Consider the following 7,273-nt stretch of genomic DNA (forward strand, 5'->3'; position numbering starts at 1 on the left):
TTACCCTTCATCCTAATTTATTTTTAAAATAATCCCAAATATCTTGACATTTTATCCACTAACACTTCAGTTTGTATCTATAAAAAGAATGAATATTTTTAGCATTATCACAATACAATAATCACACCTAAAGACCCAAAGTGATCCTAATGTAACTGGTCTAGTCTCGGAAAAACTGGACTTGAGAAAGAGGGTAACAAGTCAGTGTCTAAGTGGACTACTTGGGAAGACATAACTTAATTTAGTTCATCATAGATTCAAACTCTTTGTTCAAGAATAAGCAAGCTATTCAGTTATGTTTCTGAAACTGTTACCTTAAATATTCAAAAAATGTATTTATAGAGAGCATAAAATTAACACACTGAATTGAATTTTTTAAAAAAACTTTTTCAGGGTTAAAAAAACTTCTTTAAAAAAAACTTGTTTAAGGAAAAAGAAGTTGCCTTTGTTAAATACATTTTTACACCTTATCAAACCTCAAAGAGGAAAGAACAAATTACTCAATTTGCTTTTCCTCCAGAGTTACTCGGATTTCACAGAGTTTAAAAATATTTTTCTCAATGAACCTCAGAAAAGTTTCTCAAAGTAATGAAGAACACAAAATGTGTCCTGATAACTTCCTCACAATTTAACTCCAAATGCTAAAGAATCTTGCTACTTATAGTTATATCCACAGAATGCACCATTTGAAAATCAAGGTTAGAGAAATCTGATTCCTTCAGTCATACTTCAGTTCCTTTTTTTATCTGCTTTATCATCCCCACTCAGAACCAATATTTATAAAGTTCAAGTCAGTATTTCCTTGACATTTTTATCTCCTTTCATCTGTTGCTTTAAAAACAAAAGGAAACAAAACTTAATACAGAAAATAAAAGAAAGGAGAAGCAGCTGCAATGCTGAGCACAAGAACCAGCGCAGGAACCAGAGTGCGAGGAGTAGCTGGGTGGGCACCATGGCTGGGATCACCACCATGGAGGAAGTGAAGTGCAAGATCCAGGTTCTGCAGCAGCAGGCAGGTGATGCAGAGGAGAGAGCTGAGCACCTCCAGTGAGAAGTTGGGGGAGAAAGGTGGGCCCAGGAACAGGCTGAGGTTGAGGTGGCCTCCTTGAACCTTAGGATCCAGCAGGTTGAAGAGGAGCTGGACCATGCTCAGGAGTGCCTGACCACTGCCTTGCAAAAGCTGGAAGAAGCAGAAAAAGTTGCTGATGACAGTGAAAGAGATATGAAGGTTATTGAAAACCAGGCCTTAAAAGATGAAGAAAAGGGCCAGGCGCAGTGGCTCACACCTGTAATCCTAGCACTTTGGGAGGCCAAGCTGGGCGAATCACGAAGTCAAGAGATCGAGACCATCCTGGCCAACAAGGTGAATTCCATCTCTACTAAAAATACAAAAAGTTAGCTGGGTGTGGTGTCACACGCCTGTAGTCCCAGCTACTTGGGAGGCTGAGGCAGGAAAATCACTTGAACCCGGGAGGCGGAGGTTGCAGTGAGCTGAGATCGCGCCACTGCACTCCAGCCTGGCGACACAGCGATACTCCATCTCAAACAAACAAAAAAAAAGATGAAACTCTAGGAAATACAACTCAAAGAAGCTAAGCATATTGCAGAAGAGGCAGATAGGAAGTATGAAGAGGTGGCTTGTAAGTTGGTGATCATTGAAGGAGACTTGGAATGCACAGACAAATGAGCTGAGCTGGCAGAGTCCCACTGATAAGAGACAGATGAGCAGATCAGACTGATGGACCAGAACCTGAAGTGTCTAAGTGATGCTGAAGAAAAGGACTCTCAAAAAGAAGACATATATGAGGAAGAGATCAAGATTCTCACTGATGAACTCAAGGGGGCAGAGACCCTTGCTGAGTTTACTGACAGACTGGTAGCCAAGCTGGAAAATGTAACTGATGACTTTGGAAGATAAACTGAAATGCAACAAAGAGGAGAACCTCTGTGCACAAAGGATGCTGTACCAGACTCTGCTTGACCTGAATGAGATGTAGAACACCCCAGTCCTGCCCTGCTGCTGCTCCTCCCTTTGTTCCTGACTCGGCCTGAGGCCGGCCTGCCTGGAGCTGATCTTTAACTGAGGGCTGATCTTTAACTTGGGGGCTGCTTTCTACTTTCGCAGCCCCCTCCTCCCCTGTTTGTTTTTTGCCAAACTGTCTCTGCGTCTTCCTGGAGATTCCAGCTGGGCTAAAGGCTGAGCACCTTTGGAAACAACATTTAAGGGAATGTGAGCACAATGCATAGTGTCTTTAAAAGCATGTTGTGATGTACACATTTTGTAATTACCTTTTTTGTTGTTTTGTAGCAACCATTTGCAAAACATTCCAAATAATTCCACAGCTCTGAAGCAGCAATCTAACCCCTTTCTCACTTTCAGAAGGTGACTTTTCAGCTTAATGCATATTGCCCTCTCCGTAGAGGAGAGGAAAAAGTATAGGCCTGCCTTACTGAGAGCCAAACAGAGCCCAGGAAAAGACTCCACTATGAGAAACCTCGTTGCTCTGTACAAAGTACCAGTCAAACCAGAAAGATGATTCCAGGAGGAGTTAGCCAAACAACAACAAAAAAGAAACAAAAAAGATATCTTAAAGCTGAAAACCTGGCTGGGCACCATGGCTCACGCCTGTAATCCCACCAGTTTGGGAGGCCGAGGCAGGTGGATCACGAGGTCAGGAGTTTGAGACCAGCCTGACCAACATGGTGAAACCCCGTCTCTACTAAAAATACAAAAATTAGCCAGGCACGGTGGCATGCACCTATAATCCCAGCTACTCAGGAGGCTGAGGCAGGAGAATCACTTGAACCCGGGAGACAGAGGTTGTAGTGAGCCCAGATCATGCTACTGCACTCCAGCCTGGGCGACAGAGCAAGACTCTGTCTCAAAAAAAGAGAAAGATATCTTTGGACAATGTTATTTCAATTTTTTTTTCATTAAAAGTGACCAAATTTATAGAATGGATCATGTGCCCCTTAGGTTGAGGTGACCACTTAATTGCTTTCCTACCTCCTTGAAAGAAAGAAAGGAAGATTATGTTTTTGCCACTGATTCAGCCATGTGAAACTCACTTCATTAGTCTTTTCTGGGTTTGAAGCTGCTGTCTCTAAAAGTGCCATCTCATTGTGCTTTGTATCAGTCAGTGCTGGAGAAATCTTGAATACCTTATATACAAAACTTTTTTAAAATTTTGTATTATTTTGAAACTTTGCTTCCTTGGGTTTGTGGCACCCTGGCCACCCCCTTCTGGCTGTGACAGCCTCTACAGTCTGTGGGCTGGCAGTGTGCTGATCTTTTAAAGCTTCTTTCCCTACCCAGTCCCCATTTCCTGGTAAGGTTTCTATGAGATCTGTTAGGTGTACATTCTGCAGCTTATTGGCCTAAAATGCACTCTCCTTTGATGTGGCCTCTTTGGGGCCGATTGGGAGAAAGAGAAATCAATAGTGCAACTGTTTGGATACTGAATATTGATAAGTATCTTTCTGAAATAAAAAACCAGTCCCTCCAAAACAACCCTTGAGTTTATAGCTGAATATCAGAAGCAATATTAAGTTTTCTTTCTTAACCAGGCAGATCAGAAAATCCTTTGCAACGTTAACATTTTGAAATATCAGGCTGAGCATGGAGGCTCTCGCCTGTAATCTCAGCACTTTGGGAGGCCAAGATGAAAGGATTGCTTTAGCACCGGAGCTCAACACCAGCCTGGGCAACACAGGGAGACTCCATTTCTATAAAAAATTCAAAATTAGCTAGGTGTGTTGGCATACAGCTATGGTCCTAGCTACTTAGCAGGCTGAGATGGGAGGATCGCTTGAGCCAAGGAAATTGAGGCTACAGTGAGCCATGATGATGCCACTGCACTCCAGCCTTGGCAACAGAGTGTGACTCTTCTCATCTCAAAAAAACAAAACAAAACAAAAAAATCTTACATTTCACTGTCAATCCCTAAAATCACATTTGTGTAACACTGTTGTAAATTATATATTTGCGTTTTTCAGCTATATTCCATTTTTTAAAGTACAGTGATGATCTATGATAGCTTACAAGCTATTTCTTATTTATCAACAGTATAAAACCATGAATCCATATCAAAACTATGACATAAAATCCCACATATGTGATTATTAACCTCAGAAAGCCTAAGATTAAACTGTTCCTTGACACTGTCATCAAAAGAAGCATTTAATAAAGTACTAAATATCATAGGTTTAAGGTATTTCATTTCTTTTTTAAACACTTTACCCTTTGTTGAGGTTTTTTATTTGACATGTGTCCAAGGTACAAAGACAAATCCACTCTTTTGCTCTTTGATAAGGTGTCAGAGCTTACTTAAAGGTTTAGGAATAGAGCTGTTGAACTAATTTTTTTCTACTGCAAGTTATATATGAGAATTGGTAGCAGTGTGTTGAAAGAAGTTTACCTGTGGATGATAGTGCTTATCTCACTTCTATCTATCATGCCATCAATTTCTTGATTACAAGAGTTTACCTTTGGGCAGTTCATATACCAGCTGTCAATCTGTCCTCACCCCGAGACTTTGCAGTAAACCAAGCTCAGGTGTGTTGAGGTTTCACCATGCTAGTTGTTTTCCTTCTTTCTCCAACTAGAACAGGTGTAGTCAAAATGCAAGCCTCTGGCACTCCAGATGTGCCCCATCACAAGGCAGAGCCGGAACTTTTTCATTCCTGCCTCCTAGATCACAACTTCATATCTGGAGATTTTCTAGATGTTGCTTTTTGTCTTAGTTTTACCTTTCCTGCCCCTTTACTGAAGCATTTTAAGTGGTAGCTTTAAAAAGACTAAAAAACTCCAATGTCCATCAATAAATGACTGGTCCAATACAGTATACTCCACAAAATGAATTACTATATCTCATAAAAAACAAGAAAGGAAAAAATGAAAATGCTCTCTAAGTAGTAATATGGAAAGATTTCCAAGATATAGTAAGTTAAGAAAGTAAGATGCAGAATAGTATTACCTTTTGTGTTTAAAAAAATCATAATTGCTTCTATATTCATAAAGAAACTCACCAGGTGCGGTGGCTCACGCCTGCAATCCCAGCACTTTGGGAGGCCAAGGTGGGTGGATCACAAGGTCAGCAGATTGAGACATCCTGACTAACACGGTGAAACCCCTATCTACTAAAAATACAAAAAATTAGCCAGTCGTGGTGGCGGGCGCCTATAGTCCCGGCTACTCTAGAGGTTGATGCGGGAGAATCACTTGCACCCGAGAGGTGAAGCTTGCAGTGAGCCAAGATCACACCACTGCATTCCAGCCTGAGCGACAGAGCAAGACTCAGTCCAGAAAAAAAAAAAAAAAGAAACTCTGAAAAGAGAGAATACAAACTAAGAACACTGATTATTGGGGTTGGGGTGTTTAGGAAATAAGCATGATGAAAGGAGTGGAAAGGAGAATTTTCATAATATGCCTTCTTATTCTTTTTATTTTTGAACTATATTGCCTATTCAAAACATTCAATTTAAAAAGAAAGAAATAATAGCTTTAATCAGTGCAAGAAGGCTAAAAGAAAGAAGAACTACACTAAGTAAGAAAGTCTCATTCTTACTCAGGCAATTGGCACTATAGTTTGGGGGAAAGAATAAATTACCAGGAAACTGAAAAATAAAATTTAGAAAATCACCAGTAAAAGCAGATGGGACTGGTTCTGGCTGAAGGACAGGCTAAAAGACAAAAATATTATCTACCAATCCTATGGCTTTGCTGATTCATCTATGTTTTAACAGTGAGCAAAAAGTATTTTGAAGACAAATAACGTTACAGCAGAATCAAATGCTCTCTCCTTAAGCATTTTCTTCCGTTTTCTAAAAGATAACCCATGTGCTGCTTCTCTCACATCCCAGATTACAAAGGCAGCACAGTGAAGAAGGAAGCACTGGAGCCCTGGAGCAATGCTGACTAGCCTCAGTTCCAGCTCTACCACTTAGGTGCTTGCACATTATTTAACCACATGGTGCCTTGTTTCTTCACCTGTACAGTGGAGATAAGAAGAGTATCTATCTCATAAGGTCACTGTGAGGATTAATCAAGTTAATACACCAAAACATGTAGAACAGCGCCTGGCTCACAGTAAGATCTCTGTAAATGTTTGCCTTTTACTTGTTCTTCAACTGTTTTGCTGTTTGTCTTTCTTTAAAAGTGCAGCCTCCAAGGCCTAAAACTTACCCTTTCCACTTCCCATTAACCCTTGTTCTTTTTTGTTCTCCATTTTCCTTCTACTTTTCTTTTTTAAAGAGGGAGACAATCAGTCACTAAAATATTCCCACAGCATTTTTGAGACCAGATCATCTCAAAAAAATATATTCATAAAGGAAATAGAAAGTGTATTTGCCAGAAAAATTCAGAATTTAAAACACTGGCATAAAGATAATTCCTTACATTTCTATATTACTCTGTAAAGCTATAGGTTATCTCATTTGATCCTTACAACAACCCTTTGAGACCATCAGGGCAGTAAAAGAATACAAGGCAAACGAGATTAAAAGGGTTCCCTGAGGCTAAATTGCATATTTCAGGTTAGTGACAATATCTGACCAGCTCAGTTCAACAATTTATTGAACACCTGCCACAGCTTGGTCACTTGTGCTGACCTCCAAATTCCAAATGCTCTCTGCTACAAAGAGTTTACATGGTATAAAACACCTCTCAAGAGTTTCACTCAACTTGATAATCATGCTACTTAAAAAGCTACTATAGGCCAGGCGCGGTGGCTCATGCCTGTAATCCCAGCATTTTGGGAGGCCGAGGCAGGCGGATCATGAGGTCAGGAGTTTGAGACAGCCTGACTAATATGGTAAAACCCCGTCACTACTAAAAATACAAAAATTAGCCAGGCGTGGTGGCGCAGGCCTGTAATCCCAGCTACTCAGGAGGCTGAGGCAGGAGAATTACTAGAACCCAGGAGGTGGAGGTTGCAGTGAGCCGAGATAGTGCCATTGCACTCCAGCCTGGGTGGACAGGGCGAGACTCCGTCTCAAAAAACAAAGAAAAGAAAAAAAGCTGCTATAGTATCAGATAGTAGAAAGGAACAGGGATTTCCTGGCAAAAGTATATTGGACTGCATGATCTTCAACAAATGACTTAACTACTCTATGCCAGTTTTCTTTTCTTTTTTGTTAAATTATTTTTCTTTTATAGAGATAGGCTCTCCTATGTTGCCCAGGCTGTTTTCAAACTCCTGGGCTCAAGTGATCCCTCTGCCTCAGCCTCCCAAAATGCTGGGATTACAAGCATGAGCCACCTCAACCACCAGCT

General features: G+C 40.6%; 1 pseudogene across 1 annotated transcript; it reads left to right on the forward strand.

Moving 5' to 3' along the window:
- Nucleotides 1-952: 952 nt before the first annotated feature.
- On the forward strand, nt 953-2,582 carry LOC105509365 (annotated as a pseudogene). Its single transcript, XR_001001423.1, has 3 exons — nt 953-1,047; nt 1,117-1,288; nt 1,574-2,582. The product of XR_001001423.1 is annotated as a putative tropomyosin alpha-3 chain-like protein (transcript).
- The last annotated feature ends 4,691 nt before the right edge of the window (nt 2,583-7,273 follow it).

Source organism: Colobus angolensis, unplaced genomic scaffold (genome assembly GCF_000951035.1).
Source record: "Colobus angolensis palliatus isolate OR3802 unplaced genomic scaffold, Cang.pa_1.0 Scaffold175, whole genome shotgun sequence".
In the NCBI taxonomy this organism is placed as follows: Eukaryota; Metazoa; Chordata; class Mammalia; order Primates; family Cercopithecidae; genus Colobus; species Colobus angolensis.